A 24259-nucleotide genomic window follows, 5' to 3' on the forward strand; every position below is an offset into this window, starting at 1 on the left:
AAACTGCCATAGAGTTCTGTAAAACCTGAGTTGCAGATTCATTCTGTGCAACCCTAGTAGAAATCTGAGTTATCATAGATTTGATAGAGGATAACCATTCAGGCTCCCTTGCTGGTATCTGCGCTAAAACAGTCAATCCTGAGTGATTATATGGAATGAGGTCATCCTGAGAGGACATATCCTCTGCAGCATATGACACAGAGTCCCTGGACACAGCTAAATGGAGACCCCAAACACTCCACACACACACACACACACACACACACACACACACACACACGCACACGCACACACACACACACACAAGGATAGACACCCCCAAGAATGGCAAAAGAGACACAGAGATTGGAACCAACCCACACACAGCGCTTTCAATAGTATAAGGAGACCCCAACCAGCGCTGACTGTGCACCTTAATAGGTTACACAGTCTTTACACAGCCCCCCCCCCCCCCCCTTCTACAGCCCCCAGGTACCGTAAGAGATACCTGGAGTTGCTTTGGAAGGACTGTTCTTCACTGACAGCATTTCTGCAGGCAGGAAAATGGTGCTGAACGCTGCTGGGTCCGCTCTGAGGAGAAGCTCCACCCCTTAATGGCGATGTCTTCACGCTCTTCTGGAGATTATACTGGCCTGAGGAATTGTGCTGGCAGCGATCCCGGGACCCTGACAGGCATGAGAGGTTAGCGTAGGGTGTAGGCGCTGGCTCGGGGCGCCCCTCACAGCGCCGCACTATGTACCGCAGAGCCCCGGAGCACAGTTAGCACTGCGCTCCATACCCTGTTGCCCCCATCTTCACACCGGCTCCACGCTTGCTAGGGGGGCCGGTGACTCACTCACCACTGATATTCTGGCTCTGTAAGGGGTGGCGGCATGCTGCCAGGGTGAGCGATCCTCTGTGGCGGGGAACGTTCTATCCCCTCAGGAGCTCAGTGTCCTGTCAGCTGAGATAGTGGCTCAGACCCCGCAGGGCGGACACTACTCCCCCCCCCTTAGTCCCACAATGCAGGGAGGCTGTTGCCAGCAGCCTCCCAGTAAAATAATAAATTCTGAAATAAACTTTACTAAAGAAGCTCTGTAGAGCTCCCCTAGCTGTGACCGGCTCCTCCGGGCACATTTTCTAAACTGAGTCTGGTAGGAGGGGCATAGAGGGAGGAGCCAGCCCACACTATCAAACTCTTAATGTGCCAATGGCTCCTAGTCGACTCGTCTATACCCCATGGTACTAATGTGGACCCCAGCATGCAAGAGAACGTCCAGTGATCCTGATGTATAATTATAGTGGTACTGGCGTATAAGTCTAGTCCAGTGATACTGTCGTATATATATATATATATATATATATATATACCCTGTTGCAAAGCGGATTACTGAGGCCATAAGAACTATGCTGGTGTTAGACGTGCGTCCGGTATCCGCCATTAGTGCAGTGGGACTGCAGTGCCAACCCTAGATTGGCCAGGTGTTTGTGCCGCACACTTGTGTCGCTTAGCTTAGTCATACAGCTACCTCATTGCACCTCTTTTACTTCTTGGCATTATGTGCTGTTTGGGTACTATTTTTTTAAGTGCCCTCCTGTCTGACACTGCAGTGCCATGCCTAGATGGGCCAATTGTTTGTGTCGCTTAGCTTACTCATACAGCTACCTCATTGCACCTCTTTTACATCTTTGCATGATGTGCTGTTTGGAGCCTTTTTTTAATATTTGCCCTCCTGTCTGCCACTGCAGTGCCAGTACTAGATGGGCCAGGTGTTTGTGCCGCACACTTGTGTCACTTAGCTTAGAGATACAGCAACCCTGGTGCACCTCTTTTTCATCTTTGCATCATGTGCTGTTTGGGGCATGGTTTTATTAAAGTGCCATTCTGTCTGACACTGCCGAATAAGTCCAGGGGTACTGCTGTATTAGTACAGGGGTACTGCCGTATAAGTCCACCAATTGCAGAATTTTTGAAAAATTACAGGGGCGTGCAGGAGATGCTGTCAGTGGACTGAAAAATTGCGGGCCACTTTCGACATTCAGCCACTGCATGCCACTACTATATGGGCCAGGTGGTTGTGTTGCTTAGCTTAGTCATACAGCAACCTCGGTGCACCACTTTTTCTTCTTTGCATCATGTGCTGTTTGGGGCCTATTTTTTAAATCTGCCATCCTGTCTCCAATGCAGTGCCACTCCTAGATGGGCCAGGTGTTTGTGCCGCACACTTGTGTTGCTTAGCTTAGTCATACAGCCACCTCGGTGCAACCTTTTGGCCTAAAAACAATATTGTGAGGTGTGAGGTGTTCAGAATAGACTGAAAATGAGTGGAAATGAATGTTATTGAGGTTAATAATACCGTAGGATCAAAATTACCCCCAAATTCTGTGATTTTAGCTTTTTTATGTTTTTTTTCAAAAATCATCCAGATCCAAAACCAAAACACGAAAGGGTGGTTTTGGCAAGACCAACTCAAAACGAAAACACGAGCGGGGAATTAGAACCAAAATCAAAACACAAAAAGTGCCTGCCGCACATATCTAGACAAAATGCTCTGCTCCTGGACTCCCCTCTTAATTTATGATACAGCCTCAGTGGACACTAACTAAATTGTGGAGCACGCTTTTTCATATATATTAGGAGCCTAAATACATATGCTAATTGCAAACAACAGACGGGGACGCCCGTTAGTACTTTCGAATACAGCCGGTACCAGCGTTTTCCGGACAGGAGAGTAATAAGACCGGCTGTCATCTTGCTCCTATTCTAACATACAGCGTGCCTAAATATCAGTGACATTGTGATAATTATATAAATGCAACACTGTCACAGCGGAAGGATATAAGCATCCTTGAATACTAATATATGTGGTGTTTTAATTTCCTCTAGATATGCTTGGGCTGTGAATATGATTGTATTTATGAGTTCATAGGAGGCTGTTTTTAATAGTGAGGGGCATTGAGTGCCTTAGGAGTGCTTACTGTGGAGAAATGTGCACTACATCAAACATGATACATTTGTTTCAAATGGAATAGATTTGTCTATTCATTTGCAAGTGTAGCCACTGTGCACAGCTGTGTTATAAATAAGCAAATACCAAAAGGAATTTTGGTTCTCAAAATGCTTTGATGTCCACTTGTTATAGAATATCTTACAGGACTTATTAATAGCTAGGTGGTATTTTTATGTGATTTTGGTGATCCTTTGAGGCATCTGTTGCCCTTTGATTATTTTGATTCATTTTTGTTTAACAGTTGATCTAAAGTACCAATGTCGCCATGAATTGACACCATCGATAGTGAAGTGAACCCTTTTTATCTCTCCTGTGCAAATGCAGAGATCAGCTGCAGCATGGGAAGGGGACTGATGCCTTCCCTGAGATCCTGTATGCTCTGCAGGAGAGGGAAGGGTTAATGCTATTAGCAGGCATGCTAATTTTCTCATTTTCAAAGCTTCTACAACAGAATCCACACTACAAAATAAGCCCCGCCAGATCCTCCCCTAATCGGCTCCGCCAATTTTGGCACAAGCCCAGCCAAACTAACTGGCCATAGGTTTTTGCCAACGTTTATGATTGTCATAGTCAGTGTCTCTGGAAAAATGGCGCCTGTACGGAGACAGGTATTTCTCTAGTTTTCTGTATGGGTAAGTATAGTGCCGGCCGGGCACGTTTTTCTACGTGTGACGTAAGTGGATAGTACGTGTGTGGGCACGGCGCGAGTTTCAAACAGCCCGGAAGTAGGTTTTCGCCGCGATGAGGTTTCCTGGCAGGTGTCAGTGTTACTAGAACCGCCGTGCTGGTGCTGAGAGGCGACGTGAGCGGCGGACGAAGGTGCGGTATTACGCCCGGTTCCCTTCCCCCGTTGTATATTGTAAAGACTGAAATAGCCAGTTACTGTACATGTGTCTGCTATCCTCTCACTTATACATTTTGTCTATAGTCATCATCTCATATACATTATTCACTGCTATCATCTCACTGTATGTATATATATATATATATATATATATATATATATATATATATATATATATAGCAATTTTCAGACCGGCACTCCACGGTGAAGACAAATAGCTGCGCCGGTGCCTCCACATATACACATATGTATAAATATAGTCCCGCAATGGTGTGGCACTCGGCTTTGAAGAATAAACAATAAACCAGCCAGGTTTAGTGCCACACCATTGCGGGACTATATATATATATATATATATATATATATATATATATATATATATATATATATATATATATATTTCTCTAACGTCCTTGAGGATGCTGGGACTCCGTAAGGACCATGGGGAATAGACGGGCTCCGCTGGAGATAGGGCACTTTAAGAAAGCTTTGGATTCTGGGTGTGCACTGGCTCCTCCCTCTATGCCCCTCCTCCAGACCTCAGTTTTACACTGTGCCCAGAGCAAGATGGGTGCACTGCAGAGAGCTCTCCAGAGTTCTCTGCCTGAAAGCATTTTTGTTTATTTTTTCTTTCTACTTTTTACTACTTTTTCACAGGGAGCACTGCTGGCAACAGGCTCCCTGCATCGAGGGACTGAGGAGAGAGGAGCAGACCTTCTTGTCAAAGATAGGCTCTGCTTCCTCGGCTACTGGACACCATTAGCTCCAGAGGGGGTGAACGCAGGTTCTTACTGGGCGTCCACCCCCAGAGCCGCGCCGCCGTTCTCCTCACAGAGCCAGAAGTACAGAAGTCAGAAGACTTCTCAGGCGGCAAAAGCCTTCAGCTTCACTGAGGTAACGCACAGCACTGCAGCTGTGCGTCATTGCTCCCATACACCTCACATACTCCGGTCACTGTAAGGGCGGGGGGCGCCCTTGGCAGCAATATAAACCTCTGCATGGCAAAAAAGACTATATACATGTACAGGTGGGCTCTGTACATGTATATAAAAGAGCCCCCGCCATATTTTACTAAGTTTGAGCGGGGCTTCTCCCTCAGCACTCACCAGCGCCATTTTCTCTCCACAGCACTGCTGAGAGGAAGCTCCCCGGACTCTCCCCTGCTTACACACGGTGAAAGGGTGCTTAAAAGAGAGGGGGGGGAGGGGCACATAATTGGCGGTTTACATATTACACAGCGCTGCTGGGGAAAAACATTTTGTGTTGGTCTCCAGGGTTATTGCGCTGGGATGTGTGCTGGCATACTCTCTCTCTGTCTCTCCAAAGGGCCTTGACAGGGATACTGTCTTCAGAATAGGGGTTCCCTGTGTGTGTGAAGTGTCTCGGTATGCGTGTGTCGACATGTTTGACGAGGAAGGCTCGCTTACTGTGGAGGGGGAGTGTTAGAATGTCAGGTTGCCGTCGGCAACGCCGACACCGGAATGGATGGATATGCTGAATGTCTTGAATGCAAATGTCAATCTATTGCATAAAAGGTTAGACAAGGCAGAAGCTAGGGATCAGTCAGGTACCCAGTCCATGCCTGTCCCTGTGGCGCCAGGCCCGTCGGGGTCTCAGAAGCGCACCGTATCCCAGATCGATGACACAGATTCTGACTCTAGTGTCGACTATGAAGATGCAAAATGACATACGAAGGTGGCAAAAGGTATTCGGTACATGATTATGGCCATTAAAGAGGTTTTGCATATTACTGAGGAACCCCCTGTCCCTGACACGAGGGTACACATGTATAAAGATAGCCTGAAGTCACTTTTCCATCATCATTTGAATTAAGTGAATTGTGCGAAAAGGCTTGGGACTCTCCAGATAGGAGACCACAAGTTCCCAAAAGGATTCTTATGGCGTATCATTTTCCACAAACTGATAGGATACGCTGGGAATCTTCACCAAAGGTGGACAAGGCGCTGACACGCTTGTCCAAAAAGGTGGCACTGCCTTCTCAGGATACGGCTTCCCTCAAGGAACCGGCTGATCGCAGGCAGGAAATTACCCTGAAGCACATTTACACTCACTCCGGTACTATTGCTAGACCGGCTATGGCGTCGGCCTGGGTTTGTAGTGCGGTTGTGGCATGGGCAGATTCCTTATCTGCGGAGATTGACACCTTAGATAGGGATGCCATTCAAATGACCATAGAGCATATCAGAGATGCTGCCTTGTATATGAGAGATGCTCAGAGAGACATTTGTTTATTAAGCTCCAGAATAAATGCTATGTCTATTTCTGATAGGTGACTCCTGTGGACCCGGCAGTGGACGGGAGATGCCGATTCTAAGCGGCACATGGAGTCCTTTCCGTACAAGGGGGAGGAGTTGTTTGGAGACGGCCTCTCTGACCTTGTCGCTACGTCTGGTAAGTCGAATTTCTTACCTTATGTCCCCCCGCAGCATACTAAGAAGGCACCTCATTATCAAATGCAGTCCTTTCGTTCCAATAAAAACAAGAAGGTGCGGGGATCGTCCTTTGTTACCAGAGGAAAAGGCAGGGGAAAGAAGCTGCACACAGCTAGTTCCCAAGAGCAGAAGTCCTCCCCTGCGTCTGCAAAGTCCACCGCATGACCCTTGGGCTTCCCGGGGGAAGGCAGATCTGGTGGGGGCTCGTCTTCGGTTTTTCAGCCACGTCTGGGTTCAATCGCAGGTGGATCCCTGGGCAGTAGAGATTGTTGCTCAGGGATACAGGCTAGAATTCAAAGACTTGCCTCCTCGCCGGTTTTTCAAATCGGCTCTGCCGACTTCCCCGTCAGAGAGGGAGTTAGTGTTGACAGCAATCCAAAAATTGTGTGTTCAACAGGTGATTGTCACAGTTCCTCATCTCCAGCAGGGAGAGGGATATTATTCAACCCTGTTTGTGGTCCCGAAACCGGACGGTTCGGTCAGGCCCGTTTTAAACCTGAAATCTCTGAACTTGTACTTGAAAAGGTTCAAGTTCAAAATGGAATCACTCTGGGCGGTCATCGCCAGCCTGGAGGGGGGGGGGGGATTGGATGGTGTCCCTGGACATAAAGGATCCATACCTTCATGTTTCAATATTCCCCCCCCATGAGGCGTTCCTGAGATTTGCAGTGCAGGACTGTCACTACCAATTTCAGACGTTGCCGTTTGGGCTATCCACGGCCCCGAGGGTTTTCACCAAGGTAATGGCGGAAATGATGGTGCTCCTGCGCAGGCAGGGGGTCACAATTATCCCATACTTGGACGATCTCCTAATAAAGGTGAGATCTCGGGGGAAGTTGCTGGACAGCGTGTCTCTGTCCATGAAGACGTTGCAGCTACACGGCTGGATTCTCAATATACCGAAGTCCCAGCTAGTTCCTACAAAGCGTCTGACCTTTCTGGGCCTGATCCTAGACACAGACCAGAAAAAGGTTTTTCTTCCAATCGAAAAGGTTCAGGAACTCTTGACCATGGTCAGGAACCTATTGAAACCAAAGAAGGTTTCAGTGCATCAGTGCACACGGGTCCTGGGGAAGATGGTGGCTTCATACGAGGCCATCCCTTTCGGCAGATTCCATGCGAGGACTTTTCAATGGGACCTCTTGGACAAGTGGTCCGGGTCCCATTTACAAATGCATCAAAGGATCACCCTGTCTCCCAGGACCAGGGTATCTCTCCTGTGGTGGCTGAACAGTGCTCACCTTCTAGAGGGTCGCAGGTTCAGCATTCAGGACTGGGTCCTGGTGACCACGGATGCAAGCCTCCGAGGCTGGGGAGCAGTGGCACTGGGAAGAAATTTCCAAGGTCTCTGGTCAAGCCTGGAGACTTGTCTCCACATCAACGTCCTGGAGTTGAGGGCCATATACAACGCCCTGCGTCAAGCGGAGAACTTACTTCGGAGAAGACCGGTTCTGATTCAGTCAGACAATGTCACGGCAGTGGCTCATATAAACCGCCAAGGCGGAACAAGGAGCAGAGTGGCCATGGCAGAAGCGACCAGGATTCAACGCTGGGCGGAAGGCCATGTAAGCGCGCTGTCAGCGGTGTTCATCCCGGGGGTGGACAACTGGGAGGCGGACTTCCTCAGCAGGCACGACCTGCATTCGGGGGAGTGGGGACTTCATCAAGAAGTCTTTGCACAGATCGCGGATCGGTGGGGCCTGCCTCAAATAGACATGATGGCGTCCCGCCTCAACAAAAAGCTAAAGCAGTATTGCGCCAGGTCAAGGGACCCTCAGGCGGTAGCGGTAGACGCTCTGGTGACACCTTGGGTGTTCAGATCGGTCTATGTGTTTCCTCCTCTTCCTCTCATACCCAAGGTGTTGAGAATTGTAAGAATAAGCAGGGTCAGAACAATCCTCATTGTTCCAGATTGGCCATGGAGGACTTGGTATCCGAAACTGCAAGAGTTGCTCACAGAAGATCCGTGGCCTCTTCCTCTAAGGCAGGACCTGCTGCAGCAGGGGCCCTGTCTGTTCCAAGACTTACCGCGGCTGCGTTTGACGGCATGGCGGTTGAACGCCGGATCCTAGCGGAAAAAGGATTTCCGGAGAAAGTCATTCCTACCCTGATCAAGGCTAGGAAAGACGTGACGTTAAAACATTATCACCGTATATGGCGGAAATATGTTTCTTGGTGTGAGGCCAGAGCTGCTCCTACGGAGGAGTTCCATTTGGGCCGTCTACTTCACTTCCTTCAAACGGGAGTGACCTTGGGCCTAAAATTAGGGTCCATAAAGGTCCAGATTTCGGCCTTATTCATTTTCTTTCAAAGAGAATTAGCCTCTCTTCCTGAGGTACAGACTTTTGTGAAGGGGGTGCTGCATATTCAGCCTCCCTTTGTGCCTCCGGTGGCGCCTTGGGATCTTAACGTGGTGTTACATTTCCTCAAGTCACCTTGGTTTGAACCACTTAAAACTGTGGAGTTGAAATACCTCACGTGGAAAGTGGTCTTGTTGTTGGCGTTCGCTTGGGTGAGACGTGTTTCAGAATTGGCGGCTTTATCGCATAAAAGCCCATAATTGGTTTTTCACGTGGATAGGGCAGAGTTGAGGACTCGTCCTCACTTTCTGCCAAAAGTGGTCTCATCTTTTCATGTGAACCAACCTATTGTCGTGCCTGTGGCTACAAGGGACTTGGAGGATTCCGAGTCCCTGGATGTAGTCAGGGCTTTGAAGATTTATGTGACCAGAACGGCTCGGATCAGGAAGACTGAAGCTTTGTTTGTTCTGTATGCGGCCAACAAGGTTGGCACCCCTGCTTCAAAGCAGACTATTGCTCGCTGGATCTGTAACACGTTTCAGCAGGCGCATTCTACGGCTGGATTGCCGTTACCGAAATTGGTTAAGGCCCACTCCACTAGGAAAGTGGGCTCTTCTTGGGCGGCTGCCCGAGGGGTCTCGGCATTACAGTTGTGCCGAGCAGCTACTTGGTCGGGGACGAACACCTTTGCAAAGTTCTATAAGTTTGATACCCTGGCTGAGGAGGACCTCCTGTTTGCTCAATCGGTGCTGCAGAGTCATCCGCACTCTCCCGCTCGTTTGGGAGCTTTGGTATAATCCCCATGGTCCTTACGGAGTCACAGCATCCTCAAGGACGTTAGAGAAAATAAGATTTTACTTACCGGTAAATCTATTTCTCGTAGTCCGTAGAGGATGCTGGTTGCCCGTCCCAAGTGCGGACTTCTTCTGCATGACTTGTGTATAGTTATTGCTTACATAAGGGTTATGTTATAGTTTTCGGTGATACCGTGGCTATGTTGTTGTTCATACTGTTAACTGGGTAAGTTTATCTTAAGTTATACGGTGTGATTGGTGTGGCTGGTATGAATCTCACCCTTAGATTTACAAAAATCCTTCCTCGTACTGTCCATCTCCTATGGGCGCAGTTTCCCTAACTGAGGTCTGGAGGAGGGGCATAGAGGGAGGAGCCAGTGCACACCCAGAATCCAAAGCTTTCTTAAAGTGCCCTATCTCCTGCGGAGCCCGTCTATTCCCCATGGTCCTTACGGAGTCCCAGCATCCTCTACGGACTACGAGAAATAGATTTACCGGTAAGTAAAATCTTATTTTTTATATATATATATATCTATCTAACAAAGCAAGGACTGGCACTCCTATAATCCATCCGGTATATGATGCCCAGGTGCCAGTAAATGATGAAACAGTCCAAAAAGAAAGATACGGCACTTCAAGACTGGTATAACATACCCTCAGGCAGCAGAAAACAAAAGCTGACAGCGCAGCATGGTAATGTCAACGTTTCATTTAATTACTTAAATTTCGTCAGGACAGAATCAAAGTACAAAGTAAAACAGCTTACCTTAAATACCAACACCACACCAACACCACATACAGATTGATCCATACAGCACGTGCGGGTCCTAGACGGGGACTGATGACGTCACGGTCAAGCGACGTGCGCCCTCCGGCGCCGTAGTCATAGCAACCCGTCAGGGGTAGCCGCACCAATGCTGAGAGTGAAAAAAGAATAATAATCACACATAAAGCAGCAATGTAGACATATAACAACCACCTGGAAAAGAATATGTATAACAATATGATGAGGACTGAGCATGAAGTAAATACTTACTAACTTGTTGAGTACAGCCCTAAGAATTGTATCGTTAATTAAACGTGTGTCCAGAGGCCAAAAAACGGACCCCAGAGACATACAAAAACAAAAAACAAAACAAAACTCAAAAGGTAACAGGGGGATAACCCCAGCAAAAAAAAAAAAAAAAAAAAAACTAAAGTGGTACTGGTGTGCCTAACTGTTACCTGTAAATACTGGCTGAACTCCAAATGTAATTATTATTATTATTATCCTTTATTTATATGGCGCCACAAGGGTTCCGCAGCGCCCAATTACAGAGTACATAAACAAATAATCAAACCGGAAAACAGCAACTTACAGTTGATGACAGTATAGGACAAGTACAGGGTAAATAAACATAGTTACATCAGCAGATGACACTGGAATAAGTATCAGGTGGCAGAAGACTGATGGAATTGGTGCAGTTGAAGATTATTAAAGTAAGAAAGGATAAGCACATGAGGGAAGAGGGCCCTGCTTGTGAGAGCTTACATTCTAAAAGGGGAGGGGTAGACAGACAGGGGTGACACAGTTGGGGTACATAGAGAGCGTAGAACAGAGGGTTAGGATGAGATTTGGCTGGGTTTGGTGAAGAAGTGGGTCTTGAGAGCCCGTTTGAAGTTTTGTAGAGAGGTGGAGAGTCTGAGGGCGAGAGGTAGGGAATTCCAAAGAAGTGGTGCAGCACGTGAAAAATCTTGGAGGTAGGAGTGGGAGGAAGTAATCCGTAGGCAGGAGAGTCGGCGTGCATTAGCAGAGCGAAGAGGACGGGTGGGAGTGTAAAGGGAGATAAGGTCAGAGATGTAGATGGGAGAGGAGTGGGTGAGGGCTTTGTAAGCGAGTGTGAGAAGCTTGAAATGGATTCTGAAAGGGAAGGGGAGCCAGTGAAGGTCTAGTAAGAGAGGAGAGGTGGATGTAGTGCGTTTGGTGAGGAAGATGAGCCGGGCAGCAGCATTGAGGATAGATTGCAGTGGAGAGAGGTATTTGTCAGGAATGCCAGTCAGGAGCAGATTACAGTAGTCTAGTCTGGAGATGACCAGTGAGTGGATAAGAGTCTTAGTAGCATCCTGGGTCAGAAAAGGTCTGATCCTGGAAATATTTTTTAGAGGAAAATGGCAGGTTTGTGAGAGGTGCTGAATGTGTGGTTTGAAGGAGAGGGAGGAGTCAAGGATTACTCCAAGACAGCGCACTTGGGGGCTAGAGGAGATAGTAGTGCCATCAATAGATAATGAGATTGTAGGAGGTGAGGTTATGCGGGAGGGAGGGAAGATGATTAGCTCGGTCTTAGACATGTTAAGTTTAAGAAAGCGCTGGGACATCCAGGAAGAGGTAGCAGAGAGACAGTTGGAGATACGAGTGAGGAGAGCAGGGGAGAGGTCTGGAGAGGAAAGATAGATTTGGGTGTCGTCAGCGTAGAGATGATATTGGAAACCATAAGAACTGATGAGCGTACCTAGTGAGGACGTATAGAGAGAGAAGAGAAGAGGACCAAGGACAGAACCTTGGGGTACCCCTACAGTTAGTGGAAGTGAGGGGGAGGTGGAGTCATGAGAGGAGACAGAGAAAGAACGGTCAGAAAGGTAGGAGTACAGCCAAGAGAGGGCAGTGTCACGTAGACCAATGGAGTGAAGAATTTGCAGTAGGAGAGGATGGTCCACAGTGTCAAAAGCAGCAGAGAGATCAAGTAGAATAAGTATAGAGTAGTGTCCCTTAGATTTAGCAGCATGGAGGTTATTGCATACTTTTGTAAGGGCAGTTTCAGTGGAGTGGAGAGGACGGAAGCCAGACTGGAATGGGTCAAGCAGTAAGTGTGAGGAAAGAAAGGAAGTAAGACGGTTGTAGACAATACGCTCAAGGAGTTTGGAGGCAAAAGGGAGGAGAGAGATGGGTCGGTAGTTGGAGAGAGTGTTTGGATCAAGTGTAGGTTTTTTAAGAATAGGAGAGATGAGTGCATGCTTGAAGGCAGAGGGGACAGTGCCTGATGAGAGGGATAGATTGAGAAGGTGGGAAAGATGGGAACAAGCAGAAGGAGAGAGGTAGCGGAGGAGGCGGGAGGGGATAGGGTCAAGTGGGGAGGTGGTGAGGGGACAGGAATGAATGAGGGCCATGACTTCCTCTCCAGATGCATGGGAGAAAGATGACAGAGTAGGTGCGAGGGATGGAGAGGGTTGGTAAGGGATAGGAGAAAGCTGGTTACTGATGATGTGATGTCCTGACGTATGGAGTCAATTTTGGATGTGAAGTAATTGGCAAAGTCAAGAGCAGAGAGTGAGGAAGGGAGACGAGGTGGAGGTGGGCAGAGGAGTGAGTTGAGAGTGGCAAAGAGGCGCCGGGGGTTGGAAGACTGGAAGGAGATGAGGTTCTTGAAGTATGACTGTTTAGCAAGAGAAAGGGCAGCACTGAAGGATGAGAGCATAAGTTTGAAATGGAGGAAGTCTGCCTTAGAGCGTGATTTCCTCCAGTGTTGCTCAGCAGTACGTGAGCATTTTTGCAGATATCTGGTGCATTTGGTGTGCCAGGGTTGAGGTGTTAATTTGCGAGGGTGAATAGTGGTTGGTGGAGCAACAGAGTCAAGAGCAGAAGTAAGGGATGCATTGTATGTGGAAGTGGCTTGTTCAGGGCATGAGAGAGAGAGAATAGGAGAGAGAAGTGAGTCAAACAGGGAGGAAAGGAATGTAGTGTCAATAGCTTCAATGTTACGCTTAGTGATGGTAGCTTTAGGAGGTAGAGATGGGCAAGTCGAGAGAGATAGGTTAAAGGAGAGCAGGTGGTGGTCAGAGAGGGGAAATGGGGAGTTGGAAAAATCAGAAATATCACAGCGGTGAGTGAAGACCAGATCCAGTGAGCTCCCATTCACATGGGAGGGTGAGGAGGTCCACTGGGAGAGACCAAGTGAAGAGGTGAGGTTAAGGAGTTTAGAGGCAGGGGATTGTGTGGGGATGTCAATAGGGATGTTGAAATCGCCTAGGATAATGGAGGGAATGTCAGAAGTGAGGAAGCCAGGAAGCAAAGTTGTCGATGAATTTGGAAGCAGTGCCAGGGGGGTGGTAAATGACAGCTACTCTAAGATGTACTGGTTGGAAGAGGCGTATGGCATGGACCTCAAATGTTGAGAATGTAAGGGATGGTTCTGGTGGTATGAGTTGGTAGGAGTAACTAGAAGGTAAAAGGACCCCAACACCACCTCCATGGCGACCCCCAGGTCGGGGTGTGTGTGTGAATGTGAGGCCCCCAGCAGAGAGAGCAGCAGGAGAAGTAGTGTCAGAGGGCGTAATCCAAGTTTCAGTAATGGCTAGTAGGTGTAGGGATTTGGAAATGAAAAGGTCATGAGTGGGGACCAGTTTGTTACAAACAGATCTGGCATTCCAGAGGGCACAGGATAGGGGGTATGAGTTTGTGGGAGAGATGTGAATGAGATTATCAGGGTTGCTGTAGCGATGAGGTGAGATTAACTTTGAGGGCAGGGATGGTGAGAGAGTAGTGATGGTACGGGTGCCTGAGTTAGGAGGGGGAACTGCAGGAGTTGGGCAGGGAGGGAGGTCAGCGTGATGTGGATGGGGATATGGGCAGGTGACAGGGAAGGGAGAGAGGGAGCAGGGCTGAGTTGTGAGGTAGCAAGACCATGGGGCTGAGGTAAATGAATGTGGGGTAACAGGAAAGGAGGGGGAAGGAAACAGAGGGATGGAGGGGAGACAGAGGAGGAGGTGTAGGAGACTAGGGGGGAAGGATAAAGATACATTATTAGGTAGACACTGAGTGATGTGGGGAGTATAAGGAAGCCTTGACATAGTGTTGAGTAGGTAAATAGGTTGAGGGAAAGTGGAAGTAGGAGTGGAGACTGTAAGGGAATCAGAGCAGAAGAATTGCAGAAATGCAGGTGAGAAAAGCAGTGTAGTCTCAATGGGTGTAGATTTAGTATGGAATGAGTCAAAAGCGTAGATAAAGTGGGTGCAGAAATGTATTTGGGCTGTAAGAAATGAAAGGATTGTGAGAGGGTTAAGAAGCAATGATAATTCTGTTAGATTTTTCAAGTGTTTTTACATGAGAAGATGAACTCACAATTTTCCAAAGAAGATCTTTGTAATCCTGATTATGGTTGGAAACCAGATCTGACTAATGTTATTTCCAGCAAGTGGGTTGCATAGTGTTCACAGAGTGAAAGTTGGAGGGTGATACATTTGCATATGCAGTTGATATTGTTAAGTAGTTCATCTGTTGTTGTTTGTGGTTTTCTTTCAGTTTTTTGTCCAGTTTAAGTCCAGGCTAAGTCCAGGCTTTGATATTAAAATTATATATCTGCTCCCTTTGAGCCTCCTCCCTTCGAGTCCTACACCCTGGATCAATCAGCCAGGCTTAATCAGCCTGGTATACTCTAATATGAACTAACATTAACATGTGTAAGGTATAGGTTCACTGATTACAACCCCACCCATTGCACAACACCCACTGGTGGGCAATAAAGCTAAAACAAACAAATAATGATATGGGAGGAGGACATCCCAAATTCCCCAAATATCTAACAATTAAACAGGCTAAATTCTGCACAAAACAATAACTCCAGAATACCTATGCAAACAGACAATGCAGAGTATAGTATCCTAGATCACTGTGCTGCTGCTGCTGTTGAGAGTTGGAATAATTATTTTGTAATAATAATACATTACAGTATCCAAAGATGTATATACTGTACAAATATAAAAGGACAAAAAAATAAATAATAATCTGACTGTATATAAAGCAACCTAAATATAGAAAAGGACAAAAAATCTGACTATATCTAAAAAGGAAAAAATTACAGAAAACAACCTAAATTATTGGATTCATTAAGTCCATAAGGGGCCAAAGTACGTAGCTCAAAGATCCAACGAGTTTCCTTGCAAAGTAAAGCTGCTCCTCGGTCGCCCCCTCGGATGTCATTGGGGACGTGGTCGATGATTTTATGTCGCAAACTGGCCAAAGAATGTTTTGCTTCACGGAAATGTCGAGCTACCGGCTGTTCTTGATGGGTACCCTCCAATGCTGTGCGGATGGCCTGGCGATGTAATGCCATTCTTTCCCTAAATTGGCGAATGGTCTTGCCAATGTACAGTAATCCGCATGGGCACTTAATGTAATAGATTACAAAAGTGTTTTGACAGGACAAGATGTGTGTGATACGGATTTTCTTGCCGGAATGTGGGTGACTGAAAGTGGAACCACATTCCATGGACCTACAGGTGGTGCAGCCCAAGCACTTGTAGCACCCCGGCTGCCGAGACAAGAACGTCCTTTGGATGGTGTTTTGCATGTTAGAAATGTCATTTTTGACTAAAATGTCCCGAAGGTTCCGTTTACGTTTGTAGCTGGGCATGAGTCTGCAATGTTTGATGGATTTAAGATCAGGGTCAGGGTCTTTTTGGACTATATATATATATATATATATATATATATATATATATATATATATATATATATATATATATATATATATATATATATATATATATATATATATATATATATATATATATATTCTCTCTCTCTCTCTCTCTCTCTCTCTCTCTCTCTCCTATCATCTTACTATACACTCTCTCTCTCTTTCATATCATCTCACTATATACACACACACTCTCTTTCGCTCTCTCTATATATTATATATATATGCACACACTGCTGTCATCTGCCCTGTGCACAAGCAGGCCCTGCTGTCATCTTGCTCCTATACACACACCTCTGATGTATCACATGTGTGCACACACACACCGCTGTCATCCTGCTTGTACATGATATCCCTTGAATTAGATGAAAATGCAAAAGAGATCTTGAAAAGAAAAAGGTGGCTCTCCTCAGGCATAATTTACATCTAATTATACTTTAAACCATAAATGCCACCACTGCTTTAGGACCACATAGGGTGCCCTGAGGATGGGGCACCCTTATGATTGGGCCTTACACTGTCCTGAAACATTGGTAGGATTTATGCTTTGAAATATTTGAGTTATTTAAGTCCAAGGGGTGTCGTATTTTCCTTTCCAGGATTTCACTAGCATGTATATACCTATCTGTCTTTGTATCTCTATATAATATATCACTGCTATCCTATCACTACGGCTGAGGTCAGGGCCTTCTCCCACATGTATTAGTGTCCTCACATCAGGCAGTACTCCTGCTTCATTGCCGGTGGCCACCATTCATCTGCTGGTGTTACCAGTAGATGAACGGCGGGGTGAGCGGCTTTCCATAACGTCCTGCTATGGAAAGCCGCTCACCCCCGCTGACATCGCTGGACAGGTGGGAAAAGCGCTCAGTGTGTATGCACCTTTAATCACGAATTACAGTGAACAATACTGAAAAGCTGAGATTCATATGATGATATAGCCTGGAAAATACTGTTGGCTTGCAAATGTACATCGTGCTTATTGGCATTTATTTTTCTGAATGATATAATTATAAAATAATAGAATAGAAAATGGATTGATAAAAAATATTTTGTGTCTGTGTAAAATGCTGCTGCCATCCTTGGGCATTACAAACAGGAAGAAAAGAAAAAAGCTTGGGAATTGCTCTGGGGAGGAAGATTTCTGATCAGAGAACGGTTTTGGGTTCTGGAAAAGGAGTGCATTGCAGTTTTCCTGCACCGTTATTGACTGTATTTGTAGCTGACTTGTTATGTGGTTGAACCGGTTATTGGCAGTTGTCTTGGCTGTCAGGGGACTCACGCAAGGTATTTTGTGTAGCAATAAATACTCTTCAACTCTGTGCCCCACCACCCAATGAGTGATCTTCTCTCACTGTATTATTACTCTCTCATTCACTCTCACTGATGTATCTCTGCACCGCTTCTGCAACTCTCCCTGAGGAAGGTGTGTAGTATGGTAGGAGTGGCGCAACTCTCTGGTCCTTTAAGCACTCTGCTTCCACACATCTTCACAGCCAGCGGCACCAGGTGGCTAACTGAGCACCGCTCTTTATAATAATAATAATAATAATAATTTTATTTCTCTGACGTCCTAGTGGATGCTGGGAACTCCGTAAGGACCATGGGGAATAGCGGGCTCCGAAGGAGGCTGGGCACTCTAGAAAGATTTATGACTACCTGGTGTGCACTGGCTCCTCCCACTATGACCCTCCTCCAAGCCTCAGTTAGATTTCGTGCCCGGCCGAGGTTGGATGCACACTAGGGGCTCTCCTGAGCCCTTAGAAAGAAAGTATAGTTTAGGTTTTTTATTTTCAGTGAGACCTGCTGGCAACAGGCTCACTGCAGCGAGGGACTAAGGGGAGAAGAAGCGAACTCGCCTGCTTGCAGCCGGATTGGGCTTCTTAGGCTACTGGACACCATTAGCTCCAGAGGGATCGACCGCAGGCCCAGTCCTTGGTGTTCGGTCCCGGAGCCGCGCCGCCGTCCCCCTTAAAGAGCCAGAAGCAAGAAGAGGTCTGGAAAAACGGCGGCAGAAGACATTAGTCTTCACCAAGGTAGCGCACAGCACTGCAGCTGTGCGCCATTGCTCCTTATGCACACTTCACACTCCGGTCACTGAGGGTGCAGGGCGCTTGGGGGGGGCGCCCTGAGCAGCAATAAAAAAACACCTTGGCTGGCAAAAATACCACAATATATAGCCCCAGAGGCTATATATGTGGTAAATACCCCTGCCAGAATCCAGGAAAAAGCGGGAGAATAGGCCGCGGAAAAGGGGCGGAGCTATCTCCCTCAGACACACTGGCGCCATTTCTCCTTCACAGATCCGCTGGAAGGAAGCTTCCTGGCTCTCCCCTGCAGTCTACACTTCAGAACAGGGTAAAAACAGAGAGGGGGGGCACTAAATTTAGGCGCAATATATATTATATAAAAAGCAGCTATAGGGGACATAACTCAGTTAGTCCCTGCATTATATAGCGCTCTGGTGTGTGCTGGCATACTCTCACTCTGTCCCCCCAAAGGGCTTTTGTGGGTCCTGTCCTCATTCGGAGCATTCCTTGTGTGTGTGCGGTGTGTCGGTACGGCTGTGTCGACATGTTTGATGAGGATAATGATGTGGAGGCGGAGCAGATGCCTTTAGAAGGGATGTCACCCCCTGCGGGGCAGACACCTGAGTGGATGGGCTTTTGGAAAGTAATGAGTGCACGTATAGACTCCTTATATAAGAAAATCGACGACATGCCAAATGTGGGACAGCCGACTTCTCAGCTCGTGCCTGCCCAGGCGTCGCATGGGTCGTCAGGGGCTCTAAAACGCCCGCTACCTCAAGCAGACCCAGATGTCGACACTGATACTGACACCAGTGTCGACGACGATGAGTCTAACCTGATGCCCACTAAGGCCATTCACTGCATGATTGAGGCAATGAAAGAGGTGTTACACATTTCTGATATAAATACAGGTACCACTAAAAAGGGTATTATGTTTGGGGAGAAAAAACTACCCGTAGTTTTTCCCCCGTCAGATGAATTAAATGGTGTGTGAAGAAGCGTGGGCTTTCCCTGATAAAAAATTGGTAATTCCTAAGAAGGTACTAATGGCGTTCCCTTTCCCGCCAGAGGATAGGTCACGTTGGGAAACACCTCCTAGGGTGGATAAAGCGCTCACACGTTTGTCTAAAAAGGTGGCACTACCGTCTCTGGATACGGCCGCCCTCAAGGAACCTGCTGATAGAAAGCAGGAGGCGATCCTGAAGTCTGTATATACACACACAGGCATTATACTTAGGCCAGCTATTGCGTCAGCTTGGATGTGCAGTGCTGCCGCTGCGTGGTCAGATAAACTGTCAGAAAATATTGACACATTAGACAGAGACACGATCCTGTTAACCATAGACCATATAAAAGACTCAGTCTTATATATGAGAGATGCACAAAGGGAAATCTGCCGACTGGCATCTAAAGTAAGTGCATTGTCCATTTCTGCTAGGAGAGGCTTATGGACTCGCCAGTGGACAGGAGATGCAGATTCAAAAAAGCACATGGAAGTGTTACCATATAAGGGTGAGGAATTATTTGGGGATGGTCTCTCGGACCTAGTTTCCACAGCAACGTCTGGAAAGTCAGCATTTTTACCCCATGTCCCCTCACAGCCTAAGAAGGCGCCGTTTTATCAGGTTCAGTCCTTTCGGACCCAGAAAAACAGGCGTGGAAAAGGCGGGTCCTTTCTGTCCAGAGGCAGAGGTAGGGGAAAAAGGCTGCAACAAACAGCAGGTTCCCATGAGCAAAAGTCCTCCCCCGCTTCTTCGTCCAAGTCCGCCGCATGACGGTGGGGCTCCACAGGCGGAGCCTGGTACGGTGGGGGGTCGCCTCAAAAATTTCAGTGATCAGTGGGTTCGCTCACAGGTGGATCCCTGGATCCTGCAAATAGTATCTCAGGGGTACAAGCTGGAATTCGAGGCGTCCCCACCCCACCGGTTCCTAAAATCTGCCTTGCCGATTGCTCCCTCAGACAGGGAGGCGGTGCTAGCGGCAATTCACAAGCTGTATTCCCAGCAGGTGATAATCAAGGTACCCCTACTTCAACAAGGCCGGGGTTATTATTCCACACTATTTGTGGTACCGAAACCGGACGGTTCGGTGAGACCCATTCTAAATTTGAAATCCTTGAACACGTACATAAAGAAATTCAAGTTCAAGATGGAATCGCTCAGGGCGGTTATTGCAAGCCTGGACGAGGGGGATTACATGGTATCCCTGGACATCAAGGATGCTTACTTGCATGTCCCCATTTACCATCCTCACCAGGAGTACCTCAGATTTGTGGTACAGGATTGCCATTACCAATTCCAGACGCTGCCGTTTGGACTGTCCACGGCACCGAGGGTATTCACCAAGGTTATGGCGGAAATGATGATACTCCTTCGAAGAAAGGGTGTTTTAATTATCCCGTACTTGGACGATCTCCTAATAAAAGCGAGGTCCAAGGAACAGTTGTTGGTGGGAGTAGCACTATCTCAGGAGGTGCTGCACCAGCACGGCTGGATTCTGAATATCCCAAAGTCACAGCTGGTTCCGACGACACGGCTACTGTTCCTGGGTATGATTCTGGATACAGTCCAGAAGAAAGTGTTTCTCCCGGAGGAGAAAGCCAGGGAGTTGTCATCTCTAGTCAGAGACCTCCTGAAACCAAAACAGGTATCAGTGCATCGCTGCACGTGGGTCCTGGGAAAGATGGTGGCTTCTTACGAAGCAATTCCCTTCGGCAGGTTCCATACCAGAATCTTTCAGTGGGACCTGTTGGACCAGTGGTCCGGATCGCATCTTCAGATGCATCGCTTGATAACCCTGTCTCCAAGAACCAGGGTGTCTCTACTGTGGTGGCTGCAGAGTGCCCATCTTCTAGAGGGCCGCAGATTCGGCATACAGGACTGGGTCCTGGTGACCACGGATGCCAGCCTTCGAGGCTGGGGGGCAGTCACACAGGGAAGAAACTTCCAAGGACTATGGTCGAGTCAGGAGACTTCCCTTCACATAAATATTCTGGAACTAAGGGCCATCTACAATGCCCTAAGTCAAGCAAAATCCCTGCTTCTACACCAGCCGGTGCTGATCCAGTCAGACAACATCACGGCAGTCGCCCATGTAAATCGACAGGGCGGCACAAGAAGCAGGATGGCGATGGCAGAAGCCACAAAAATTCTCCGATGGGCGGAGAATCATGTACTAGCACTGTCAGCAGTGTTCATTCCGGGAGTGGACAACTGGGAAGCAGACTTCCTCAGCAGACACGACCTCCACCCGGGAGAGTGGGGACTTCATCCAGAAGTCTTTCAGATGCTGGTAAACCGTTGGGAAAAACCACAGGTGGACATGATGGCGTCCCGCCTCAACAAAAAGTTAAAAAGATATTGCGCCAGGTCAAGGGACCCTCAGGCGGTAGCTGTGGACGCTCTAGTGACACCGTGGGTGTACCAGTCGGTTTGTGTTCCCTCCTCTGCCTCTCATACCAAAGGTATTGAGAATAATAAGAAAGCGAGGAGTAAACACCATTCTCGTGGTTCCGGATTGGCCAAGACGAGCGTGGTACCCGGAACTTCAAGAGATGCTCTCAGAGGACCCGTGGCCTCTACCGCTCAGACAGGACCTGCTACAGCAGGGGCCCTGTCTGTTCCAAGACTTACCGCGGCTGCGTTTGACGGCATGGCGGTTGAACACCGGATCCTAAAGGAAAAGGGTATCCCGGAAGAAGTCATTCCTACGCTTATTAAGGCCAGGAAAGATGTTACGGCAAAGCATTATCACCGCATATGGCGGAAATATGTTGCATGGTGCGAGGCCAAAAAGGCCCCAACAGAGGAATTTCAACTAGGTCGATTTCTGCATTTCCTGCAAGCAGGAGTGAATATGGGCCTAAAACTAGGCTCCATTAAAGTACAGATCTCGGCTCTGTCGATTTTCTTTCAAAAAGAACTAGCTTCAGTACCTGAAGTTCAGACATTTGTGAAAGGAGTGCTGCATATTCAGCCCCCATTTGTGCCTCCTGTGGCACCTTGGGATCTCAACGTGATGTTGAGCTTCTTAAAATCACATTGGTTTGAGCCACTAAAAACCGTGGATCTGAAATATCTCACGTGGAAAGTGGTCATGTTATTGGCCTTGGCTTCAGCCAGGCGAGTGTCAGAATTGGCGGCTTTATCATGTAAAAGCCCTTATCTGATTTTCCATATGGATAGGGCGGAATTGAGGACTCGTCCCCTATTTCTCCCTAAGGTGGTGTCAGCGTTTCACCTGAACCAGCCTATTGTGGTGCCTGCGGCTACTAAGGATTTGGAGGACTCCAAGTTGCTAGACGTTGTCAGGGCCCTGAAAATATATGTTTCCAGGACGGCTGGAGTCAGAAAATCTGACTCGCTGTTTATCCTGTATGCACCCAACAAGCTGGGTGCTCCTGCTTCTAAGCAGTCTATTGCTCGCTGGATTTGTAGTACAATTCAGCTTGCACATTCTGTGGCAGGCCTGCCACAGCCAAAATCTGTGAATGCCCATTCCACAAGGAAGGTGGGCTCATCTTGGGCGGCTGCCCGAGGGGTCTCGGCTTTACAACTTTGCCGAGCAGCTACTTGGTCAGGGGCAAACACGTTTGCAAAATTCTACAAATTTGATACCCTGGCTGAGGAGGACCTGGAGTTCTCTCATTCGGTGCTGCAGAGTCATCCGCACTCTCCCGCCCGTTTGGGAGCTTTGGTATAATCCCCATGGTCCTTACGGAGTCCCCAGCATCCACTAGGACGTCAGAGAAAATAAGAATTTACTCACCGGTAATTCTATTTCTCGTAGTCCGTAGTGGATGCTGGGCGCCCATCCCAAGTGCGGATTGTCTGCAATACTTGTAAATAGTTATTGTTAACTAAAGGGTTATTGTTGAGCCATCTGTTGAGAGGCTCAGTTGTTTTCATACTGTCAAACTGGATATAGTATCACGAGTTGTACGGTGTGATTGGTGTGGCTGGTAAGAGTCTTACCCGGGATTCTAAATCCTTCCTTATTATGTCTGCTCGTCCGGGCACGGTGTCCTAACTGAGGCTTGGAGGAGGGTCATAGTGGGAGGAGCCAGTGCACACCAGGTAGTCATAAATCTTTCTAGAGTGCCCAGCCTCCTTCGGAGCCCGCTATTCCCCATGGTCCTTATGGAGTTCCCAGCATCCACTACGGACTACGAGAAATAGAATTACCGGTGAGTAAATTCTTATTTTCTCTTACGTCCTAGAGGATGCTGGGGACTCCGTAAGGACCATGGGGTATAGACGGGCTCCGCAGGAGATAGGGCACCTAAAAAGAACTTTGACTATGGGTGTGCACTGGCTCCTCCCTCTATGCCCCTCCTCCAGACCTCCGTTAGATTCTGTGCCCAGAGGAGAAAGGGTACAATGCAGAGAGCTCTCCAGAGTTTTCTGTTTTGAAGAATTTGTTAGGTTTTTTATTTTCAGGGAGTCCTGTTGGCAACAGGCTCCCTGCATCGTGGGACTGAGGAGAGAGAAGCAGAGCTGGCTTGTCAAGTTGGGCACTGCTTCTAGGCTACTGGACACCATTAGCTCCAGAGGGAGTCGGAACACAGGTCTCACCTGGGGTTCGTCCCGGAGCCGCGCCGCCGTCGTCCTCACAGATGCCGAAGATAGAAGCCAGGTGAGTATGAGAAGGCAAAGATGACATCAGGCGGCAGAAGACATCAGATCTTCATGAGGTAAGCGCGCAGCGGTATGCTGCGTGCCATTGCTCCCAGTGCGCACACACAAGCAGGCACTGAAGGGTGCAGGGCGCAGGGGGGGGGGGGGGGGTGCCCTGGGCAGCAAGTTTCCTCATTTTTTGGCAATATAAAGCAGGATTAGGCAGTGGGACAGTAAATCCTAAAATCCCCTGCCATTTTTTATATAGAATTACTGGGACCGAAGCCCGCCGTCGGGTGGGCGGGGCTTGATCCTCAGCACTAACCAGCGCCATTTTCTCCACAGAAACTGCATGAGGATACGCTGGCTCCCTGATCTCTCCCCTGCTGAACTTCACAGACTGGAAAAAAGAGGAGGGGGCCACTTTGGCGACGCAGTGAGTGGGAATTAAGGATATATATATATATATATATATATATATATATATATATATATATATAAAGCGCTATCTGGTCATATATATTCCAGTGTTTTTAAGCGCTGGGTGTGTGCTGGCATACTCTCTCTCTGTCTCTCCTAAGGGCCTGGTTGGGGTTTTGTCCCCTTATAGGTTAATCCCTGTGTGTGTCGGGTGTCGGCGCGTGTGTGTCGGCATGTCTGAGGCGGAAGGCTTCTCCAAGGAGGAGGTGGAGCAAATGAGTGGTGTGTCCCCGTCGGTTGTGCCGACTCAGGATTGGATGGACATGTGGCATATGTTGAATGCAAGTGTGGCATCTTTACA

The 24259-nt window shown here is 47.8% G+C and overlaps 1 protein-coding gene across 6 annotated transcripts in view; it reads left to right on the top strand.

The window, feature by feature from the left end:
• CEP55 (centrosomal protein 55) overlaps positions 1-24259 on the top strand; it is a 222931-nt gene that overhangs the window by 31975 nt on the left and 166697 nt on the right. For 4 of the 6 annotated variants that reach the window (XM_063962073.1, XM_063962076.1, XM_063962077.1 and 1 more), the window contains exon 1: positions 3661-3809. The exons of 1 other annotated variant lie outside the window; for it this stretch is intronic. The gene's annotated coding sequence lies outside the window, so the exon portion shown is untranslated. Of the gene's footprint in view, positions 1-3556; positions 3623-3660; positions 3810-24259 lie in introns of those variants that run through there. One more of the 6 variants, XM_063962075.1, reaches the window with a different exon arrangement.

Source organism: Pseudophryne corroboree, chromosome 3 (genome assembly GCF_028390025.1).
Source record: "Pseudophryne corroboree isolate aPseCor3 chromosome 3, aPseCor3.hap2, whole genome shotgun sequence".
Taxonomy (NCBI): Eukaryota; Metazoa; Chordata; class Amphibia; order Anura; family Myobatrachidae; genus Pseudophryne; species Pseudophryne corroboree.